This window comes from Rana temporaria, chromosome 1 (assembly GCF_905171775.1).
Source record: "Rana temporaria chromosome 1, aRanTem1.1, whole genome shotgun sequence".
NCBI classification, from domain to species: Eukaryota; Metazoa; Chordata; class Amphibia; order Anura; family Ranidae; genus Rana; species Rana temporaria.
In genome coordinates this window covers 536870111-536895884 of record NC_053489.1, presented here as the reverse complement: position 1 = coordinate 536895884, position 25774 = coordinate 536870111, and the positions used below count along the sequence as shown (strand labels likewise).

Here is a 25774-nt window from a genome sequence, read left to right as displayed (position 1 = left end):
TTCGGCAAGACACCGGCGATGCTCTTTAAAGTGGTTGTAAACGCGAATAAAAAAATAATAAAAAACCCTGCACGACAAAGGCATAATGAGCTAGTATGAATAGGATACTAGCTCAGTATGAATTACTTACCTGAAATCAAAGCCCCCGCAGCAACCATCCTCGTACACCACTCCGATGGCCGACATCTCTCGCGGGGGTTACTTCTGGGTATCGCAGCTCCGGCACTGTGTTTGGCCAGAGCCGCGATGACGTCACTTCCACACATACACACGGGAGCCGCTCAGTCATGGCATGATCTCCTTTAGAAATGGCATGATCGCCATTTGTAACGTGTGCCTGCGCTGTTGTCTAGTTTTTAAAGGTAAAACATTTCATTTAATCACCCCACCCCCCATGTTAGCGCACAAAGTTAAATGTGTACGTAAGTGCAGTACGCATATGTACACAGCAAGCGCACCACACATGTGCGGTAATCCCACAAACGTCAGAGCAAGAGCAATATTTCTATCACCAGACCGTCTGTGTAACTTTAACATGCAAAAAGGAAGAAACGGCTGCACTCCAAGATGATGAATATGAGTTCTTTATTGATCAATCTAAGTGACACCCCACAGGAAAAACGACAATCAAGGCATCAAGGCAGACATGTTTCACACAGTATCATGCGCTTAATCATTGCCATTGGCAATCGAGCCGTGTCTAACACCCTTGAGAGGAGTCCTTCAATTCACTTTACTCACCTATCTGGATTCACCCACCTAAGCAGAGTTTTTTTGTTTCTTCCCATTTAACTCTAAAATGATAACCTCTAAAGGCTTTTAAAGTGTTACCTATAGAGATAAGTGTAACATGTTGGGTATCTATTTACTTGGTGTAACATCATCTTTTATATTTTACAAAAGCAATGGGTATTATATTGTGTTTCTGTACATTACAATGTATCAAAGTATATTTTTTTCAAAATATTTGTGTGCTGAAAAAATCACTTTGCAAATTTATCATGACGCAACAAAAACTGCAACAACCAAAATGTGTTTTCTCCCAGGCATTTGCTTTCACAAAATATACAATGTTTGGGGGGACTAAGCAATTATCTAGTTAGAAAATGCAGATTTTTACATGGCTTGGGCAGCTAGAGGTTAACGCACAATGATTTCATAGAGAATCACAGCTGCATTTCATCACTTTACTTTCTTCATCTATTAAATCTTTACATGCACTATGGATGCAACTGTAGATATTTCTTATGTAGGGGGGTTCAACCTCAGATGAGAGAGCTCGCAGAGAGGTAATCCACATGGCAAGTAGGTTTAAAGGGGTTGTAAAGGTAAATGTTTTTTTACCTTAATGCATCCTATGCATTAAGGGGAAAAAATATCCGATGGTACCGCCCCCCCAAACCCCTGTTTTACTTACCTCACCCCTCGAAAGTCTCACGCGCGTCCACGTGATCCTCTTCGGTTCCCAGCCTGGCTGTTGATTGGCTAGGCTGGACGGATTGATAGCAGCGCAGCCATTGGCTGACACTGCTATAAATCACATCCGATGATGCGGCGTGCCGGGGGACGGGGCCAAGTGATACAGTCAGGGGGTACGCCCGACGCTGTATCACGGGAGCGCGCCCGCAAAAGTGTTCCACCATGCGAGCTCGCTCGCATGAAGGAGGAAACCTCTTGCGAGGAGGAGCCGAGACAGCAGCCGAGGGACCCCAGAAGACAGGGTTCGGGGACACTCTGTGCAAAACGAACTGCACAGTGAAGCTAAGTATAACATGTTTGTTTTTTTACAAAAAAAAATCACTTTAGTGTTTTTTTAAGGGCTCCCTGCCTGTGTTTATTGATCAGAGCACAGCAAAAACAGCAAAATAAAAAAAGATTACATTGCAGAGGTAAGAATCACAGTCCAAAACAAAATAGCCAGCAAAACATTTTTAAGCCTCATGGCTAGTAAAATAGACCCCACTGGGTCTGCTTCAGAGCTACAGACATGTTACTTCACAGCCTGCTTGCATGCATTAACACAGGGGAAGACAAATTATATTTCAGGTGGACAACAAGGTGTGGTCAGTGATTGACCTCCTGCAGCCTACTACAACCCTTTCCCTGCCTCCCAGTTCCCTTATGAACTGAATAAAATCCTATACAGCAGATATACTCCATTTACATTTGACGGGGCTGTTTGTCACACTTTGTTCAAATTTTCATCCTAATAGATCGTTGTTATATATATATATATATATATATATATATATATATATATATATATATATATATATATATATATATATACACACTATATCCCTTTTCAATAAAGTTTGTTCTTTCAAAGACATACTGGGGTTTATTTACTAAAACTGCAGTGCAAAATCTGCAGCCGCTCTGCATAGAAACCAATCAGCTTCCAGTTTTTTTTTTGTTGTCAAAGTTTAATTGAATAAGCTGAAGTTAGAAGCTGATTAGCTACCTTCACACAGACCCTGATGCAGCTGTGCATAGTAACCAATCTGCTTTTAGCCCAGGTTCACACTGGGCTGCGGGAGTGAAGCTGTGCGAGTTCAGCTGAACTTGCACTATTTCATTCACTCCCGCTGGCAGTCCCGATTTCAGCCGCGATTTCAGAGACATCTGTGCAGGTTTCCGTATAGGAACTACTTTTTGAAATCGATGCAGCGTCGCACAGATTAAGACGGTGCCATTGCCGACAATTGCCGGCAAATGCCGCCAATTTGAGATGCGAATTGACATCTCAAATGGCATCTCAAATCGTACCAGTGTGAACCAGGTTTTAGAGCCCTTTCACACTGGTGCATTTTTGCAGCATTTTTGCCGTGTTTTCGCGGTAAAAATAGCGCTATTAAAATGCTCCAAAAATGCCCCTCCATTGAAATGAATTGAAAACGATGTAAAACGTGGTAAAAACGCTTTAAAATCACGGTAAAATAGCAGTGTTTTACCGCTATTTTAACGCTCCGCTATAGGCGTTTCCAGTGTGAAAGGGCTCTTAGACCCCTTTCAGACTGGGGCGGGAGCCGCGGTGGTGGTATAACGCCGCTAAAAATATATATATATACCGCCGGGATTGCCGCGGGATTCGGTCGCTAGCGGTGCGGTATTAACCCCCGCTAGCGGCCGATAAAGGGTTAATACCGCCCGCAATGCGCCTCTATAGAGGCGCATTGCGGGCGGTATTGCCGCGGTTTCTCATTGTTTTCAATGGAAAGGAGAGGTGAAGGAGCGGTATACATGCCGCTCCTCTCACCACTCCAAAGATGCTGCTGACAGGAGATTTTTGTTGTCTCTCTGGCTTTCACATTGAGGTTGCTGGGCAGGAGTTTTCAGGCGGTATAGCAGCGCTATTTTTAGCACTGTGCCGCCTAAAAATCTCCTCAATGTGAAAGGGGTCTTAACCTCAGATTTTTCAATTAAGCTTTGACAAAAAAAACTGGAAGCTGAGTGGGTACCATGCACAGCTGCACCATATTTTGCTCTCTCCAGTTTTAGTAAATCAAGCCCTATGTCCCATTTGGGACATGGTGTTTATGATAGTCCAACTACACCACCCCCCACCCCCCAAGCAAGGTATACTTACCAATCCATGCACCTGAGCCCCCTCCCCACCCTGACAAAGCACTTAGTCCTTGGAATGGGGCTTTGGGGTATGGGGAAGTGTGTGATCCGAACAAGGTGACATAGGGGGGAGTAATATTTTGATCTAATGTTAGTTCTGAAACCATCTCACACTGGAGCTTACCCAAGATGGACTCCTGCATTGGGAAGGCAATGAGGGAGCAAGGATCAGTGAGTACACACTTCTGGTGAGATGAGTTATTAATAGACACTTCCTTCAATTCATAAAGAATGTCACAGAAAGAGTTTGCTAAAATGTGTCACAGGCATTCTAAAAGTGGTACAGCGTGTGCCAAATTCAGTATCCTATCTAATACTTGTACTTGAATCTGGTTCAATGCTTTTGAAATCATCCCAGAATTCTACTATAGTTTGTGGGGGCACCATTCGACTGGAAATGTACGATCACGGCGTTGTACAGTTTAGCTGCTTCGTCAAATCTTCTTAGAACATCTGACAGACACCATAAGCCTGAAATTTTCCAACAAATGCATTTTAACTAAATAAAATAAATAAAAACGCATTTCAGGAGTAACTAAATACATTTATTATCACTACCTCAACCCGTCCGGCTATCCCCTACTCTTGCTACCTTCAGGCGATCCCTGAAAACGCATATCTTCAGGGAAGCCTATCACGTCTCCAACTAATCTTTTACCACTTCCATCAGCTCATTCCCCACAGTAACAACCTTTTTTACCACCTGCCCCACCCTCTTCTGAGCAGGGCCTTCTTAATTATCTTGTGTTTTATTGTATTATAACTGTATTGTCCACAAGCCCGTAACGCCCTTTAGAAGCGGAACAGACCCACGTGACATTCCATCCATCGGATCCGACTGCAGACATGGTTAAGTTAGCAAAGGGAGCAAAAGCACAAGGAAAACCTAAGAAGGCACCTCCTCCAAAATAAGTAGAAGACAGTGAGGAGGATGAAGAAATGGAAGAGGAAAGCAGTGAAAAGGAGGTCCCAGTGAAGAATACACCAGCCAAAAAAGCAGTCACTCCAGCTAAGGCAACTCCAGGGAAGAAGGCTGCCACTCCAGCGAAGCCTGTAGCCACACCAGGAAAGAAAGCTACTCCAGCAGTAGCAAAGAATGGAAAACGTGCAAAGCAGCAAGAGAGTGAAGATGAGGAAGACAGCGATGATGAAGAAGAGTCTGTAGAGGAAACGGTTGCCAAGAAACCTGCTGCCAAAAAACCTGTAGCAAAGAAAGAAGAATCTGAAGAGGAAGAAGATGACGATGAGGAAGAAGATGAATCTGAAGAAGAGCAAAAACCTGTTGCCAAGAAAGCTCCTGCCAAAAAGCCTCAAGTTAAGAAACCTGCAAAAGAGGAGTCTGATGAAGAGGAATCTGAATCTGAAGAAGCAATGGAAGTGACACCATCTGTTGCTAAAGGAAAAAAAACTGCTCCTGCCAAAAAGGAGCAATCTGATGATGATGAGGAGGAAGAGGATGATGATGAGGAGGAGGAGGATGATGACGACGACGAGGAGGAAGATGAAGAAAAGGGCATAAACGATTCTGCAAAGCGCAAAAAAGATATGCCCAAGAATAAAGCTGCTCCTGAAGCAAAGAAGCAGAAGACAGAAGGAAATGAAGGTTTGTCAGTGTTTATTGCAAATCTGAATGGTTCAAAAGATTATGATGAACTTAAAGATGCTCTGAGGGAGTTTTTTCTAAGAAGAACTTGCCAGTGCAGGATGTATGGATTGGAGCCTCCAAGAGGTTTGGCTATGTGGAGTTTGCTACTGCGGAAGAAGTGGAAGATGCACTGAAATTGAATGGAAAAAAGGTTCTTGGTTTTGAGGTTAAAATAGAGAAGGCCAACACTCCTGCCGAGAAATCAAAAAATGCAGAGATCAAAAAAAGAGAGAGATGCACGAACTCTGTTTGTTAAGAACATCCCATATAGCACAACTTCAGAAGACTTGCAAGAGATTTTTGATAATGCCAAAGACATTCGTCTTCCAACTGCAAAAGATGGTACTAGTAAAGGGATTGCCTATGTGGAATTTGCCACTGAAGCTGAGGCAGATAAAGCTATTGAAGAAAAACAAGGTGCAGAGGTTGAAGGCCGTGCTATCTTCGTAGATTACACCGGAGAAAAGAGTCATAATTCTGCAGGCAGAAAAGCGGCACCAGGAGGAGAGTCAAAGGTAATTGTTGTGAACAACCTGTCCTATAATGCCACCGAAGACAGTTTGCAAGAAGTTTTTGAAAAGGCAACTTCTATTAGGATACCACAGAATAATCAGGGCCGGCCAAAAGGGTTTGCCTTTATAGAATTCCCTTTTGTAGAGGAGGCAAAGGAAGCGTTGGAGTTCTGTAATAATACAGAGGTTGAAGGAAGAACGATAAGACTGGAGTACAGCCAATCAATCAAAGACACTTTTTGTCAGAGGACTTTCTGAAGACAAATCTGAAGAAACCTTAAAAGAGGCTTTTGATGGCTCTGTAAATGCTAGGATAGTAACCGATCGAGACACTGGAGCTTCAAAGGGATTTGGCTTTGTATATTTCTCCACTGCTGAAGATGCTAAAGCTGCAAAGGAAGCAATGGAAGATGGGGAGACAGATGGAAACAAAGTTACCCTAGATTTTGCAAAGCCTAAGGGTGAAGGTCAACGAGGAGGCGGTCGTGGTGGCTTTGGAGGCAGAGGAGGCGGTCTTGGTGGCTTTGGAGGCAGAGGAGGCGGTCGTGGTGGCTTTGGAGGCAGAGGAGGCGGCGGCCGTGGTGGAGGTTTTAAAGGAAGAGGAGGTGGAGGATTCAGAGGTGGAAACCAAGGGCAAGGAAAGAGAATCAAATTTGATGACTGAAGAGTTTTTTTTTTTAATCTCGTCTCCTTCAAATTTCAAGCCATCTCCCTTAACTGAAAGGACTCTGAGCTGAAGGGGGCAATGAAATTCCCCTCAATCTTTCATCTAGCTATGGCAGAGCCTTCTGTGTGGACATTCCAGTGTGGAGACATACCTTTTTTTCCTGTTAACATCCGGACACAAGTCATTTCATGGAAGATGCTTGACTGATTGACTGTCCTTACAGACTTTTTTTAAAGAAGTGTGTGTGTGTGTGTCCTGAAGTTTTTGGGCCAGATTCACAAAGAGATACGATGGTGTATCTCGAGATACGCGGCGTAAGTGTAGATGTGCGCCGTCGTATCGATGCGCCGTACCCACAGAAGCACATACACGCGAAATTAGGCTTCACCCGTCCAACGCAACTGTCCTCCGCCGGCGAAACTTAGGCGCATATTTAGGCTAGGTGTATTCTTCGTTCCCATTGATTTGCTATTCAATTATGCAAATGAGGGAGAAATGCCAATTCACATGCGTACGATTGTCCGTCGTAGGCTACGCGCGGTGCGCGTAAGCTGCTCGCCCGATCTAAAGTTACCCTTCATAAAAGCAGGGGTAACTTTGCAACGGACTTGCACAGGTCAGCTGGAGAGCAGCAACAGCAGCAGCGTGACAGAGGAGCTGAGCAAGAACACTTGCAGGACAACACATCTGTGTGCCAACATGTCAGGGGCAGCCGTGGTCATAGTACTACGGGGTCTACAAGCACGCAGGAGGAGGAGGAGGGCACAGGAGAGGGTACCCCGAGATCGCATGGACCTCTTTGGCATGGTTGAATCGGAGGTGTTTCGCTTGTTGAGATTTGACACTGAAGCCATCATGGAAATAGTACGATCCCTGCAGGATGACCTCACCAGCCCAACACATCGATCACAAGCAGTGCCGCCACTGCTCAAGGTCATGGCAACCCTGCATTTTTTAGCCAGTGGATCATTTCAAAGAACCAGTGGAAATTTGGCTGGGATGTCCCAATCCACAATAAGTAGGTGCGTGCACCAAGTTGTACCCGCTATCCTGAGACGGATGTCCCACCACATTGTGAGACCCACCCAGGAGGTCCAGCAGGCGAAGGCAAGAACCGATTTCTATAAAATAGCCAGATTTCCACGCACTGTGGGGGCCATTGATTGTTCTCATGTGGCACTCCAGCCCCCCCCGTGACGCTGAGCATATGTACCGTAACAGGAAGAATTGGCATTCCATTAATGTACAAGTAATAACCGATGCTCAAGGCCTCATATGGCACGTCTGTGCTAAACACCCTGGGGCCACCCATGACAGCTTTATCTACCGGCAAAGCGACATCCCAGGACAATTTGAAGAGAACGTGTATGGGGACAGCTGGCTGGTTGGTGAGTGACATGGGTGTCAGGCATGACTGTCCCCCCCATGATGCAGACATCACGAGGGGCACATGCATGACTAACATCCTCCTGTCTTTTCCCTTCCAGGTGACTCTGGATATGCCCTGGGACCCCACCTGATGACCCCATTCCGGAACCCACAAACACCAGGAGAAAGAAGCTACAACGAGGCTCATATACGTACCCGGGGAGTGGTGGAGCGCATGTTTGGCCTCCTGAAGTCACGATTCAGATGCCTAGATAGGTCTGGGGGTACACTGTTGTATGCCCCAGACTTTGTGTGCCAGATTATCGGTGCATGTTGCATTCTGCACAATTTCGCCATGAGAAGGGGCCTGCAGGTTGAACTCCGTCATGACCTGAGCCCCGAACCAGAAATTTCCCCCCCAACCGAGGGTCCCCCGTCTGCTGAGGGAATAGCAGTCAGGAGATGCCTCGTGGAAGGCTTATTTTCACGTGCAACACGCACATGAAACATGTCACAATGAGAATGCACGCATGCACACCACTGTGGTCCCTAACACACCCCCCCCCAAAACACAATAAATTGGATTAGACCGAAGTACACCGTGCGGTACTTGGGAGCAGCAACGCCACGTCAAGGCTCCAATTATGTTGCTGTATCTTTTTCTGAAAATAATTTCCAAAAAATATATCCCGAATAATAATAAAATAAATACAACTCCAATCGAGTATCATAATAACATAATATCACTCATATCATGAGTATCATAACAAATTAAGCAGACTCATTTCATGAGTATCAGTTAATAAAAAAAAATCATATTGAGTATAAAAAGAAAATAATCTAACTGGCACTCATCTGGCCCGACGTGGACTACGCCTAGTGCCAAGGCTCCGTGCCCTCTGTTGCCTGGGGGCAGCCGCGGGTGGGGGGGGTGGGTCATTGGGAGGAGGAACATCCCCCAGTCTCTCCCTGGCTGCCTGGATACCCTCTAAAGCCAGGGCTATGTGGGTGAGGACCGCAGTGGTCTGATTCCCCACCGCCTCAATGGCTGCTGTATTGGCCTGTATGGCCACTCCCAGGCTCCTGACCTCTGCCACAAGGCCTGAATTTGTGTCATCCAGGTCCCTAACGCAGGTCACCAACACAGTGCTGTTGGCACTGACCTCCTGCACATTTTCGGTCATGGCGGCAGTGAAAGCAGCCTGGGTCTGCTGCATGGAGGCCAGGCTGGCTGCCACCCGGCGCATATCACATGCCACAGAACCCACATGGTGGGTCTGCCTGGCCAGGTCCATAGCCAAAGTGGCTTCTAATGCGTCAGGATCACCCCTCGTCTTCCTAGTTGCCTTCCTGGGTGCAGGTGAGGCTTGTGGACTACAGTATGGGGAGGCCCCTGAGGGCACTTCCCTTAGGGAGGATGGGCTTCAAAAAAGGTCGGAGGCCCTTAGGGGGCTTCCCAAAAGGGTGGAGGCCCTTGGGGGGGATCCCACATTTGAGGGCCTTGGGGGGGTTCCCATGAAGTTGGAGTCCCTTGGGGGGGTATCCCCTATGGAGGTGGAGGTATGGGAGGGTCCAGCGACGGTGGTCTCATCCCCCAGATATATGCCATCATCCAGGTGCCCGTGCTCCTCCTCCACTTCCTCTAATGGAGAGGTGTGGACACTGGTATCCTGGGATGGGGTTGGTTGCCCAGCAGCCGAGGATGGGCCCGCTTCATCCTGCACATCTGTGGATGACACAAAACATTCACATGTTGGTGGACCCACACACTTGTCACATATTCACTCCCCCCCCCCCACATGCTAGACACCAGATAAAAGATAAAACACACTCACCTGTCCTCAAGGGCTGATCAACTGACTCAAAGCCCTCCAGGCCCTCCACCTGCTCCTTCTCCAGGCACCTGGCAATGACCTGCTCATCAGGTGTCAGTCTTATCTTCAGGGCTGGTCCACCTCCGGTGCCCCTTCTGTGTTTCTTGATCTTGGCCACCTTCTCCTTCACAAGACGCCGAAGGTCGTTGATCTTCTTGGCTATCTTGTCTGGGGTCCGGTTGGCATAGCCAAGGGCACTCACCTCCGCTGCAATCTGTGCCAATATTTGATCCTTACGGACCTTGCTGGTCGAGCCACTTTCCTTGCCGTGGAGGAACTTATTATATTTTGTCATGGCATCAATAATGACCGCCTTCTCCTCATTACTAAAGTTTTTATCCCTCCTATCTTTAGACGCAGCTTCAGACATCTTTTTGGATAAGAACAAGGCAAAAGTAGCCACACCAAACGACCAAAACCAGCAGGTGTACTTTTGCACTTGACTGGCGCATGTCTGGGCGGATTTATGCCCTGGGCGGAAACGGTGGGCTGGGTTATCGTGGGGGAATACGATAGGCGAATTGGGGCACATGCGCAGTGGGATGCGGGGCATGCGATCACGTGACGGCGAATGCGCCGTTCGTTCGGACCTTAATTTGCATGGGGTCACGCTTCATTTAAATGGATCACACCCACCTCCTTCCCACTTTGAATTACGTCGGGTTACGCCGTCTAAATTAAGTTACGATGGCGCATCGCAGCGCGCATTTTCTTGCTGAATAGGCTGCTTGCCTCTCTAAGTTTCGACGGTGTAGTGTATCTGCGTTGCGCTACGCCCGCCTAATGATGCGCCGAGGTACGTGAATCTGGCCCTGTCTGTTTTACTCACTGTACAATTTTTTTCCTACAAATCCTGTAGTATTTTGCTATAAATGCAGAATGGTAATGGTTTGTGCTTCAGCCGCTGTCTTCAGATTAAAGTACCTCATCTGGTTACATATAAAAAAAAAAAAAACTGTATTGTCTCCCTTTTTATATTGTAAAGCTCTGCGTAAACTGTTGCCGGTGTTTAAATCCTGTATGATAATAATAATAATAATAACTAGGGTTGTCCCGATACCGATACCAGTATTGGTATTTGGACCGGACCGATACCGAGTATTAGCCGGAGTACTCGTACTCCCGATAATACAGCCGATGCCAAAATATAATACTTCCCCCCTACCCAGCCCCCATGCCGCCACGGCAACCGCCGCCGTCGTGTGTCGCAAAGCCGCCGCCGCTGCCGCGTTAATCACCGCGGCGCGGGGAACATTACAGTCAGCTTTCATTTGAATAGCTGTTTTCCCCGCCGCGCATAGACACTCCCCCTTGGACGGATCTGTCCAATCGCGAGCAAGGGGGAGTGTCTCTATACACAGCGCGGCGGGGAAAACAGCTTATTCAAACGAAAGCTGACTGTAATGTTCCCCGCACGGTGATTAACGCGGCAGCGGCGGCGGCATCATTTACAGTAGGTACGGGGGACATGGCTGGATATGGGGGGGACCTCACTGCATGTGGGGGGACATGGCTGGATATGGGGGGGACCTCACTGCATGTGGGGGGACATGGCTGGATATGTGGGGGACATGGCTGCGTATGGGGGACATGGCTGGATATGTTTGGGGACATGGCTGCATATGTTGGGGACATGGCTGCATATGTTGGGGACATGGCTGCATATGTTGGGGACATGGCTGCATATGTGGGGGACATGACTGCATGTGGGGGGACGTGGCTGCATGTGGGGGGACATGGCTGGATATGTTTGGGGACATGGCTGCATATGGGGGGACATGGCTGGATATTTTGGGGATATGGCTGCAATATGTTTGGGGACATGGCTGCGTATATGGGGGACATGGCTGGATATGTTTGGGGACATGGCTGCATATGTGGGGGACATGGCTGCATATGTTTGGGGACATGGCTGCATATGTTGGGGACATGGCTGCATATGTTTGGGGACATGGCTGCGTATATGGGGGACATGGCTGGATATGTTGGGGGACATGGCTGCATGTGTTTGGGGACATGGCTGCATATGTTTGGGGACATGGCTGCATGTGGGGGGACAAGGCTGCATGTGGGGGGACGTGGCTGGATATGTTTGGGGACATGGCTGCAATATGTTTGGGGACATGGCTGCATCTGTGGGGGACATGGCTGCATATGTTTGGGGACATGGCTGCATATGTGGGGGACATGGCTGCATATGTGGGGGGACATGGCTGCATATGTGGGGGGACATGGCTGCATATGTGGGGGACATGGCTGCATTAAAGTGGTATCGGGACAACCCTAATAATAACACATTAACAAGAGCAATTAATGCTAGTAAAGTGATGCAAAACCTTTTTTTTATTCCCCCACTCTCTCTTGTTAATGCTTAAAGCGGGGGTTCACCCTATCGACGGGAAATTTTTTTTTTTTTTTTCTTTTACCTTAAAATCAGGCATTGTAGCGCGAGCTACAGTATGCCTGTCCCGAATTTTTTACCCCCGTACTCACCTTGTAGTCGTCCATCGAAGATACCGGGGAATGGGCGTGCCTATGGAGACGGAGGATGATTGACGGCCGGCTCTGGCGCGTCACGCTTCTCCGGAAATAGCCGAAATAGGCTTGGTCTTCACGACGCGTGCGCATAGCCTGTGCGCAGGCGCCGTGAAGAGCCGAGACCTACTCCGGCTGTCTTCGGGGAGAGTGACGTGCCAGGGCCGGCCGTCAATCATCCTCCCTCTCCATAGGCACGCCCATTCCCCGCGGGAGCCGAAATCTACGATGGGCGACTACAAGGTGAGTACGGGGTTAAAAAAATCGGGACAGGCATACTGTAGCTCACGCTACAATGCCTGTCTCGATGGTAAAATGTGTCGGGGGGGGGGTGAACTACCGCTTTAAGTCAGAATTAAATGCAGAAAATCATGAGGTGTGTTTCTCACGACGTACAAGAATGCATTTGAAAGTGCTCCCACCCAATACACTAGAGTTATGCTTTAAAGTGAAACTAAACAGTATCTGAGCACTACTAACTGAAAATGCAATTTGCTTAACTTTTATCCCCTCCTGTGCTCGCGCTGCCTGCGCACCACCTGCAGCGGGCATCGGCAGAGATTTGTGATCGCTAGATCCTTTCGGTGCAGCTGATCACAGACCACGGTAAAGAGCCGTTCATGGCGGCTCTTTACTACGTGATTACTGTAGTTGACAGCACATGAGGCGAGGAGAGCTGAAAATCGATAAATCCACACAGGGGACATCTGCACTGACAATCAGGGCACTGATCATGAATGCAGCATATCAGTGCAGCCTCATTAGCACACATAGAAGGATAATTTTATTTTTATTTTTTTCAAAAATTTCTGTCTTTTTTTGTTTAGCAAAAAATAAAATAAAACAGTGGTGATTAAATGCCACCAAAAGAAAGCTCTATCTGTATAAAAAAATTATAAAAATGTTGTTTGGGTACAGTGTTGCATGACCGTGCAATTGTCATTTAAAGTGTGACAGCAATGAAAGCTTGGCCTGGGCTGGAACGGGTTGAAAGTGCCCAGTAGGCAAATGGTTAATATTCAAAGCAAACTCACCTATCCATCTATGTGTCCATGCTTTATTTTGTTGAGAAATCACATCCCTCTAGCCTTTCTAGCTATGTCCATCTTAAGTAAGGATACTTAGCTCAGGCATGCAGGCAAGAGGGTTTGCTTAGCTGAGAAGATCCCTTCTTCACTTTTCCAAATGAAATGCATGGGATGTATGACATAATTTTGGCATAGGCAAGAAACCAAGAAGTAGCTGAAGAAATGTAAAAAAAAAGTTTTAGGCTGGGTTCACACTGAATTTGGATGCGGCTTACAGCAGGTGTCCATTTTAGGGACGAATCAGGCCCCGATTTTTGCCTGAATTCAGACCTGAAACAGAGCCAAAGATGCACAGGACTCCGCTCCACAATTGCCCCGGGGATATGTGAATCGGGTCCATTGAGAGCTGATCACAGTCTCCTGTCATCCAATTCACATAATTGTGAAACCAACCTGTGGTGTTCCGCCCAATTTTTTTTTATTAAAACCAGCAGCTACACATACTGCACCTGCTGGCTTTTATTAATGGACACTTACCTGTCCTGGAGTCCAGCGATGTCGGCACCTGCAGCTGATGTTTCCATCAGTTGCCGGTAAGGGTGCCCGGCAGTTTTGCCTTTTGGCTTCACGCCGGGAACCCTACTGCACATGCGTGAGAGGCGCTCCTACTGATTCGGCGGCCGGGGGAGGAAAGAGGGAAGAGGAGGGAGCCCCGCGCTGATGTCACGGGCCACGGCCGGACTCCCAGAAGTGGGAAAGGATACCTGTCAAAGACAGATATCCTGCCCCCCTCCCCCTGAAAGGTGCCAATTGTGGCTCCATAGGGGGAGGAATCCGATGAGCGGAAGTCCCACTTTTGGATGGATCTCCGCTTTAAACAAGTAAATTAAATATACCTTTGTATTTATTAACTAAGACTAGGAGCACAAGGATTAGAAATAGTCAATGTTGAGTGAGAGAATTTAGTTCCACTTTAAGTGTAGTATCCCATAGAAATCAATCAGAATCTATTTTGTACTGTATAATTTTAACAGATTTTAATTCAGTTCTGATTGATTGCTTTAGATTACACCACATTCAAATAAAATCTATTTATTAGAAAAGGCAGTTAGAATTTGTACAGATTGTAAAAATACTCTTTAACCACTTGCTTACTGGGCACATAAACCCCCTTCGTTCCCAGGCGAAATCTCAGCGTCCGGCACTGCGTCGCTTTAACTGACAATTGCGCGGTCGTGCGACGTGGCTCCCAAACAAAATTGGCGTCCTTTTTTCCCCACAAATAGAGCTTTCTTTTGGTGGTATTTGATCACCTCTGCGGTTCTTATTTTTTGCGCTATAAACAAAAAAAGAGCGACAATTTAAAAAAAAAATATATTTTTTTTTACTTGTTGCTATAATAAATATCCCAATTTTTTTTTTAAAAAACTTTTTTTTCTCAGTTAAGGCCGATACGTATTTTTCGACGTATTTTTGTAAAAAAAAAAAAAAAAATCGCAATAAGCGACTGGTTTGCGCAAAAGTTATAGCGCCTACAAAATGGGGAACAGAATTATGATTTTTTTTATTATTATTTTTTTTACTAGTAATGGCGGCGATCTGCGATTTTTATTGGGACTGGGATATTGCGGCGGACGTATCAGACACTTTTGACACAAATTTGGCACCATTCACATTTATACAGCGATCAGTGCTATAAAAATGCACGAATTACTGTATAAATGTGACTGGCAGTGAAGGGGTTAACACTAGGGGGTGAGGAAGGGGTTAACTGTGTAGCCTGGGTGTGTTATAACTGTGTGGGGGGAGGGGGGTGACTGGGGGAGGTGACCGATGCTGTGTCTCTATGTACAAGAGACACAGATCGGTCTCCTCTCTCCCTGACAGGACGTGGAGCTCTGTGTTTACACACAGAGCTCCACGTCCCTGCTGTCACCTGCCGTGTCACCGACGATCGCGTGTACCCGGCGGACATCCCGGCCGCCAGGTACACGCATCGGGTCTTCGGCGATGCGCCGGGACAGTTTTTACCAGTGGCGCGCGCGGGTAATGCACATAAAAGGCCGTGTTTAAACGGCCACTTGGCACTTGAGAGCCGCGCTGCGGACGTATTTTGTCTATAGCGCGGATCTCAAGTGGTTAACTACTTCAGCCTGGACCATTTGGCTGCCCAAAGACCAGAGCATGTTTTGCGATTTGGCACTGTGTCGATTTAACTAACAATTTCACGGTCGTGCGACGTGGCTCCCAAACAAAATTGATGTCCTTTTTTTCCTCACAAATAGAGCTTTTTTTTTGGTGGTATTTCTTCACCTCTGCGGTTTTTATTTTTTGCACTATAAACAAAAATAGAGCGACAATTTGAAAAAAAAGCAATATTTTTTACTTTTTGCTATAATAAATATCCCCCCAAAACGTTTTTTCCTAAGTTTAGGCCGATACATATTCTTCTATATATTTTTGGTAAAGAAAATCGCAATAAGCGTTTATTGATTGGTTTGCGCAAAAGTTATAGCGTCTACAAAATAGGGGATAGTTTTATGGCATTTTTATTCATATTTTTTTTTTACTAGCAATGGCGGCGATCAGCAATTTTTATCGTGACTGCGACATTATGGCGGACACATCGGACACTTTTGATGATGCCATTTTGGGACCATTGTCATTGATACAGCGATCAGTGCTATAAAAATGCACTGATTATTGTAAAAATGACACTGGCAGTGAAGGTGTTAACCAGGATGTGGTCTAACACGGCTATGTGTGACACAACACTAATCACCGCTCCCGATCACAGGGAGCTGCGATCAGTGTCCTTTCACTAGGAAGAATGGGGAATTGCTTGTTTACATCAGCATTTCCCAATTCCTCCTCTCCATGAGACAATCGCGGGTATCCAGGCAGACATTGAGTCTGCGGGACCTGCGGTCGGACTCACGGAGCTCGCGGCGTGCGCCCATAATGCCGCATCTTAAAGGAGAAGTACCTGTACCCCCATATGCCCAGCCGAGCCACTGTGTCGACGTATATTGTCGTGCGTTGGTCGGCATGTGGTTAATTCTTTCTACCTTGTAGATATCTATTTGCAAAGCCGTTTAAACTGTTCTTCATATCTATCCATTATTTTTATTCAAAAGTCTGAACTGCAGCAAAGTAAATATTCAAAGTTTAAGATTTTAGCAATGTTAAAAAGCCATGATATTTTGGCAGAATTGGCAATAGGTTTTCAGCTGATAAAATCTGTATTATTTTGCCTGGAAGCAAAGACAAGCCCTAAGTTATGCTTTTTTGAATGGAAAGAAAAAGAGCAGATCTCGATTCATAATCAGCCAGACAAAGCTTATGCCTATAGGCAGCCAAGAGCAAAAGCTTTTTATCTATGATAGTCTAACTGACTTCTGTACCAGCGTTTCTTCTGTTGTGTAATCTCACGCATTTTGTATCAAACACTTAGCATCATGGGATTTCAGCAACTGAACATCATTTTTTTTTATTTACTGAAGAATATTGTCTTTGGGGAGGGGGGGGGGGGGGGTAAGGCAAACGTGACTCAACTAGAACTAAATCATATATAAGCAATTTGGCAATGAACAACCGCCCGGCGCTTTTTTTTACGTCGTTTGCGTTTGGCTTTTTCCGGCGTATAGTTACCCCTGCTATATGCGGCGTATCCTATGTTAAGTATGGCCGTCGTTCCCAGGTCGAATTTTGAATTTTTTACGTTGTTTGCGTAAGTCATTCGCGAATACGGATGGACGTAATACACGTCGAAACCAATGACGTCCTAGCGACATCATTTAGAGCAATGCACGCAGGGAAATTTGACGGACGGCGCATGCGCAGTTCGTTCGACGCGGGGACGTGCCTGATTTAAATTTTACACACCCCCTACCCGCGGAATTTGAATTCCGCCGGGGAATTTACGATACGCTGCCGCAAATTTACAGGCAAGTGCTTTCTGAATAAAGCACTTGCCTCAAAAACTTGCGGCGGCGTATCGTAAATGAGATAGGTTACGCGGATCTAAAGATCCGCTAACCTATCTGAATCTAGCCCATAGTTTATATCATAACGAATTTTAGCGCTTCCTGGGTTATTTCTGACTCTGTCTTTTTAAAACCAAAACTTTGTTTCATTAATGCACAGAGTACGGATAAGCCTCTGTCAGATTTTTAATGCTGTCTGTATCCCTGCTGGGGAGATTCACTTCATGAGTTTGGTACCGAAAGTAGTTGGACAGTCCAAAATGTTGAGATGTCACAAGAACAGAAAGAGAAGGTACCAATCATCTTGTATACCTGTCTTAGACAGTTAGGGCCAGATCCACAAACAAATTATGCCGGCGTATCTATGGATACGCCACGTAATTTTTAAAATGCCCCGTCGTATCTGTGTTTTGTTTCCACAAAACAAGATACGACTGAATCTGGGCTCGATCCGACAGGCGTACGTCTTAGTACGCCGTCGGATCGTAGGTGCATAGTTACGCTGGCCGCTAGGTGGCGTTTCCATCGTATTCCGCGTTGAGTATGCAAATTAGCTAGATACGGCGATCCACAAACGTATGTTACGTCATTTGCATAAGGCGTTCGCAAATAGGGCTTTGCGTAGAATGACGTCACCCCCGTAAGCATTGGCTTGTTCCGGTTTAATTTCGAGCATGCGCACTGGGATACCCCCACGGACGGCGCATGCGCAGTTGAAAAAAAGTCAATTACGTTGGGTCAAGGCGTATTTACATAAAACACGCCCCCATCACATCTATTTGAATTGCGCACCCTTACGCCGCCAAAGTTATACTACGCCGCCGTAACTTATGGTGCGAATTCTTTGAGGATACAAAAAAAAAGCTGTAAGTTACGGCGGCGTAGTGTATCAGAGATACGCTACGTCTGATGGAGGAATGCGCCGCGCTACGTGGATCTGCCCCTTATTCTTCTGCTCTGGTGGGGAAGTTCTGTAACCCATAAAGTACCCCAGAGGTACTGTTTTTAAGATAGCTTCACATTGTTTAGAAAATCATTTTAAACAAAAGTAATTGTTTGTTCTGCATAATTTCCTTTAGACTAGTGTTTAGATTGTTTTATGGTGCTTATAAAAATTGATTGTTGCATTTATCAATTTGTAAAATCTGTTTTCTGTTAAAAAGTTTTTGGTATACTCCCTAAAAATTACAGGTTATGTGGCCAGCACTACAGTTAAAGGAGGTTTCCAAGAATAATAGGAAATTCTCTATTCAAATGGTACTGCTTTGTGTAACACCGTTCTTGTGGTTTGCCAACAACCAGCAGGGCCACTGTATTTTTATCTACAGAACTCCGCAGTCTCAAGTCAGGAAACAGAAATCCAGTAATTCTTATGGAGAACATAACATTTGTGGGTAGGATAGGGGCCGCACCCGCCGCCGGCACGCCGCTTCTGCTGTGATGCTGGTCAATGGATATCCGCTGGTACCCGCTGATCATTAAGGAGAGTGGCTGGATGGAGCTCTGTCCTGATGGGGGAAGTGATGGATTTTCTTTCTCTGCAAAGTCTCTTAGTAAACACAGCACATACAGTACACACAAACATTGGTTGAGCATGCATTTAATCCTTTGATCGTCCTAGATGTTTAACCCTTTCACAGCCAGTGTCATTAGTACAGTGACAGTGCATATATTTTGCACTGATCACTGTATTAGTGACATTGGTCCCCACAAAGTGTCAAACATGTCAGTTAGTGTCAGATTGTCCACCACAATATCACAGTCTGGCTATAAGTCGCTGATTGCCAGCATTACTAGTATATACAAAAAAAATCCAGTATACATCCCATAGCTTTTAGACGCTATAGCTTTTGTGCAAACCAATCACTATATGCTTATTGGAATCTTGTTTACCAAAAATATGTAGCAGAATATATATTGACCTAAATTTAATTTGAAGAAATGTATGCTTTATTTTTTTATTTATTAGATATGTTTTATAGCAGAAGGCAGAATATATATCATTCTTTTTTGGTTATAGTGCAAAAAAAACAAACCCAGAGGTGATCAAATACTACCAAACAGTGCCGATCCTGACCTCCCTGGGGCCCTAAGCAAAATTACATGGCACATTAAAAATGAGAAGCGGGGGGCGCTGACGACAGTGACATGTCACATTAAAGAAAGTTGAGAAGCGGGGGGAAAATTACTTCTCACCAGGCGGGGCCTCTAGTAATTTGGGGGGCCCTTTGCAGCTTTGCGGGGCCCTAAGCGGCTTGCATAGTGAGCCTATAGGGAGGATCGGCCCTGCTACCAAAAAAAAGCTCTATTTGTGAGAAACAAAAAGACAAACATGTAATTTGGGTACAGCATTGCATGACCACCCAATTGTCAGTGCCGTATCTAAAAAATGGCCTGGTCATGAAGGGGGTAAATCTTCCAGAGAGCAAGAAGCTAAAGTGTATGTCTGAGGAAAAAAACAAATGCACTACATCTTTAAATGGCATGAATATTTATTATTATTTTTTTTTTTTTTGCTTCTGTACGCTTAAAAAAATGCCTGTTGATTCTGCTGGAATTTCAGTTACCGTAATTCCTAGCATCTCTATTTATATTATGCTAAATGTGAAGACAAGAGGTACTCCCGCGCTGTCAGAAGATCCTACTAAGTGAAACTGGGGCGGTGTTTAAGCTAAAGGGGACACTGCTGCAGACACCTAGTGATCTATCCTAAATAGAAAAAATGTGTCAAATGAAAAAAGGTGATAGTGTCTGCGCTGTGTAACAGAGACAAAGGGGGGGGGGGAAAGGAGATAGATAATGTGACTATAATACACTCTATATGCATAAAAAAGTGTCTATATAGACTACCAAATATTTCAGATCTCTGCCTGGATCGATAAGTGAAACAAATATCTCAGAAAAAACATAAATTACAATAAAGTGAGTGCCACACTATACTCAAACTAATAAATAATGCATACATATATAGACTTAATATAATAAATAAATGTAAGAGTCAAGCAAAGTCAGCATGGAATACGTGCAAAAAAAATATATTATATTTTAAAATATAATAAATAAATAAATATATATATAGGAAAGTCTCTGAGTGGTGGTCCCAAAAAACAAGTGTTGAGAAATGCTTCAGTGTGCAAAGGACACCTCTTGTGACTTCTTAGCAGTTTTACCTCACAGCTGTAGCTTTAAGGACCTGATAATTCTCAAGGGATACACATCCGATAATATAATCAGCCAGGTGGTAGGAAACCCAAACCAGTGAGTATCTAATTTACTGTAGCTCTTACACCAGCTAGACTAAATGCCCAGCAGATATAGAGAGATTCTCTGAGTGGTGGATCCAGGAAACCAGCACACGTGTTGGGGGGTAAAAAACTCCAAAAGTGCACAGTGATGCCAAGAAGTTTACCTCAAAGCTGCTTTAATGACAGCTTATAGCACCTCATGTGACACAGCAGATACTGCAATGAGCTCATATGCGGTTTAGGGGAATCACTCTTGGATGATACCATGTGGAAAGAAAAGGGATGTATGTAGTGTAACTTTGTTACCGAAAAGTAGACTCAGATGGTAAACACACTGCTGCACTCACATGGAACAATGAATAGCGGGCTTGTCCCCACGAGTTTGGGTTTCCTACCACCTGGCTGATTATATTATCGGATGTGTATCCCTTGAGAATTATCAGGTCCTTAAAGCTACAGCTGTGAGGTAAAACTGCTAAGGCCCCATACTCACGAGCAAACATGTCTGCTGAAACTGGCCCGCAGGCCAGTTTCAGCAGACATGTTTGGTCGTGTGTGGGCGCGAGCGGGCCGAATTCCAGCAAACATTTGCCCGCCGGGCCTTTTCCCAGCAGACAAATATTCCTGGACTTGTTTTAAAACAGTCCGCTGGAATTCTGCCCGCTCGGACATGTACGGTCGTCAGTACAGACCTACCGTACATGTCCAGGCGCCCGCCGTCCCTCGCATGCGTCGAATGACTTCGACGCATGCGTGGAAGCATTTTAAAGGCGGGCCGCCCACGTCGCCGCGTCATTGTCGCGGCGACACCGCGTCATCGACGCGGCGACACCGCGGACACGCCCCGCGTATTGTTTACGCGCGGACTTCTGTACGATGGTGTGTACAACCATCGTACAGAAGCCCTCTGGCAGACATGTATGGTGAAAACGGTCCGACGGACCGCTTTCACCATACATGTTTGGTCGTGAGTACCCGGCCTAAGAAGTCACAAGAGGTGTCCTTTGCTCACTGAAGCATTTCTCAACACTTGGTTTTTTGGGACCACCACTCAGAGACTTTCCTATATATATTTATTTATTTATTTATTATATTATTATATATATATTATATATATAATATATATTTTTTTTGCACGTAGTCTATGCTGACTTTGCTTGACTCATTTATTTATTATATTAAGTCTATATATGTATGCATTATTTATTTGTTTGTGTATAGTGTGGCACTCACTTTATTGTAATTTATGTTTTTTCTGAGATATTTGTTTCACTTATCGATCCAGGCAGAGATCTGAAATATTTGGTAGTCTATATAGACACTTTTTTATGCATATAGGGCTAGATTCAGGTAGAATTGCGCATTGCATTGCGCATTGTTGCGCATTGTTACGGCTGCGTAGCGTATCGTATTTACGCTACGCCGCCGTAAGTAAGTGAGGCAAGTGCTGTATTCACAAAGCACTTTGCCTTCTAAGTTACGGCGGCGTAGCGTAAATGGGGCCCGCGTAAGCTCGCCTAATTCAAATGAGAATGAGGGGGGCGTGTTTTATGTAAATGGGTGGTGACCCGACGTGATTGACGTTTTTTATGAGCGGCGCATGCGCCGTCCGTGTACATATCCCAGTGTGCATTGCTCCAAAGTACGCCACAAGGACGTATTGGTTTCGACGTGAACGTAAATTACGTCCAGCCCTATTCGCAAACGACTTACGCAAACAATGTAAAAAATTCAAAATTTGACGCGGAAACAACGTCCATACTTAACATTGCATACGCCTCATAGAAGCAGGAGCAATGTTACGCCGGAAAAGCCTTACGCAAATGACGTAAAAAAATTACGCCGGGCGAACGTACGTTTGCGAATCGGCGTATCTAGGTAATTTGCATATTCTACGCCGAAAACGACAGAAGCGCCACCTAGCGGCCAGCGTAAATATGCACCCTAAGATACGATGGCGTAAGAGACTTACGCCAGTCGGATCTGAGCCTAATTTTGGCGTATCTTGCTTTCTGAATACAGAAAAAAGATACGCCGGCGCAGCTATGAATTTACGTGGCGTATCTATAGATACGCCAGCGTAAATTCTTGCTGAATCCGGCCCATAGAGTGTATTATAGTCATATTATCTATCTCCTTTCCCCTCCCCCCCCCCCTTGTCTCTGTTAAACATCGCAGACACCATCACCTTTTTTCATTTATATTATGGAGATTAAGCTAGAGGAAGGTTTTCTGCAGTCGAGGGAAAGAGAACTGGTCAAAGCTGAAAATACTGTAGTGAAAGCACTGCAGAAAGAAACTTATTGAATATATGTAAGGAAAAACAGAATTGCAAAGGGACATAACAAACGAGACAATAAGATTTGCACTAAATCGTTTATTTTTATTTTTTTCCCAGACACACACTTTAATCTTAGAACCAGTGATTTTCCTGATTTTAATTCTATTCCCCCTATTTCTGATCACAGAAGCACAGCTTTGTCCTTATTGGATCCCTGTGCACCAGGTATCCCACAGAGATATAGTAACAATAACAGTTTCCAAGCAATATTATTCAATCTTCCAAAGTGATTCTTTGAAATCGACAAATCAAGTAAAACAGGTTAATTTTATTTTTCTAGCTATCTAATCAAGATTTTTTGCCTGCGTGTAATTTAATACACAATCACAGGTGCTGTAGATCTAAAGATAAGTATATATCCAGAAATGAGAAACTTGGTGCCAGCTTGCTAGTGAATGATTGGGCTGTAATGCTTTATGATTATCTCATCAGATGCAGCTGCTTTCTCTGACACTGTTTCTGTGTTAATACTCTGTACTACATGAATTCATTTCTGAATATCACAGATGCTTATGGAGGGAGTGCAGATGCTCTTAAATTTCTTTTGTGAAATATATAGAATATCAACTTCCGTGGTAATATTTCAATAAAATATTTTTTTTCCTTTCTTGAAGCATACTTTAGAATTCTTGCTAAAACACCACAGTTCACACATTTAAATGCTAGTTTAAATGTATATTTCAAATAATTAATTTTCTTTTTTTTTCTTTTTATAAAGAACAAGATTGTTGCATAGTTCTATGGGTTAATAGATATGATGATTATTAGAAACATTATTATTCTACCTCTGGAATACTTTTTTTTTGTGTCTGATTATGCCCAGGTTTGATCGTGTTTATATAGAATCTCCCATACCTACCATGACCATCTGACTCTCAAACACAGAAATTAATAAAGTGAGGCAACAATTGTGATTGATTCTCGGTATCTGAGGTCCCAAAGTCTTATATTAAATTTTATCCCAAACGAAAGTAAGGTCATGTGATCTCAATGGAAGGACCTTAGGTATTGAAGGACCTTAGGTATTGTCAGATCTTTTGAGTTAGTACCTCTTTATTTCTCCAAAAGTATTATTTAGTACACATATGTGCATTAGTTATTTATCGGCCTGCCAAAACAGTATGTTTCAAATTCATAGAGTATTTAGGACACTTTTTAGAATTCCAATGCAACTCCCCATTACAAGTGTCAGTGTGGGCCAAAAATTCAGGTACTTGTTGTACAGAATCTGAATCAGGGGCGTGCACAAAGTGTGGAGGCACACTGAACATGGAGTGTCCAGATGGACACAGTGACCTAGGTACAGCAGCACTCTCTCCCATCTGCTGCCGCAGTAAAGCTGTGAACCTGTCAAACAGAGAATGCAGCAGTGAGGGATTTCCGAACCTGGGAATGGAGCCTGATGGAGATTTACAGAAGATCTTCAGGCATCTTCTTTAGCAATGCTTGTGGAATGCCTACATTCTGCTCAGAAAAAAAAGTGACAAGCCTGTGATTCATTCTGACTTTACTTGGAAAGTTGTCAAACTGATCTTTGTGAACCACCAAACACCAATAGCTGTGAATATGAATAGAGCTGGATGTTGCGCTGCTGGCGTTGTCAACCCGATACACCTGACTGGTCTTCACTACATGGACAATATCCCACCAACTGAGAAAAAGTCAGCACCTACAAGGATGTGTGTGGTTTGTTGCTCAAAGTGAAATGGCAATGGAAAGAAAATCCGAAAGGAAACCAGGTTCCATTGTCCTAATTGTGACGTTGGACTTTGTACATGTTTTAAAATGTTTCATACCCGGGATGTTTACTAAACCATTATGCAGTGTCTAGTAATATTGCACCCTTGTTTGGACAAATGTAATTATTTTATTACATTATTGAATACAATTTATTGAATAAAGTGTATTAATAGTTATTATTTATAGTTATTTATTATATTATTCAAACCTTAATATACCTGGGATGTCTACTGGACTCTTGTTTGGACAGATTTAAGAGAGTTATTCCTAAGAATTACAGGCCTACAAAATAAAACGTCAAATTTCCATGCACAACAATGTACCGCTTTGAGCTTCAAAAATCAGACATAATCATACCACCAGAGAGGTTAAGATCTACCTGAATCTGCCACATGTGTTTACCAAAACATGCGGTAGAGATTTTTGAATTTGGTACAGGCCATTTTAAATGACCATTTTAAATGTCCGTAGCACCAAAAAGCAGTCTTATTTCTTTACTGAATTCCCCTCCCCCTTATATGTGCAGCTTTTCACTTCAACTTGCTCACTACTTGGGCAGTGGTAACAAATTATGGATTCAACCACTCCCTGTCCTTAGGCTGTTTAGAAATGGCCTAAGGTTTTAGTGGTTATACCGGATCATAGTTGAATGTACAACTATGATAACAGTATCACTTTTCTCAGCGGACGATTCCCTAACAATGTAAATGGGATCTGAGTAACTATAGAGCCACTGGATCACTTTTACAGGTGGTGGAAGGGGAATCCCCTCCCGCCACCACCTTTATTGGGCTCACCCGTCCAATCAGGGAGCATGGTTAATGATGCCAACTGGTGGCATCCACTTCCCTAGACACAGGGAGAGGAACTGATGTTGTTCCCCCACTGTGTGATGTCAGAAACCAGAAGGGACAATGATTTGCCACTTCCAGTTCTGGTCAAATGTATGCCGATCTCGGCTTGTGAAAGCATCTGATTAAACCAATGACAGTTTGATGAGGTTCATTAGATTTAAGAGGACAAAGGCACAATTTAAAAAAACGAATGAAATCAAATAAACAATAAAAAAAAAAAATGAAAGCACCCTGTGCTCATGCACAAATTCAAATGTGCAAATAGGTCCCACACTCATATGTAAATAGTAATCACTTCACACATGTGGGTTATAGACATGAATGTCAGAGCAAGAGCAATAACACTAGCACC

At 44.5% G+C, this 25774-nt stretch overlaps 1 protein-coding gene and 1 pseudogene across 2 annotated transcripts in view; both read left to right on the top strand.

The window, feature by feature from the left end:
• FSTL5 (follistatin like 5) overlaps positions 1–25774 on the top strand; it is an 803249-nt gene that overhangs the window by 600641 nt on the left and 176834 nt on the right. The gene's annotated exons all lie outside the window — the stretch shown is intronic.
• Positions 4402–6467, top strand: LOC120920493 (annotated as a pseudogene).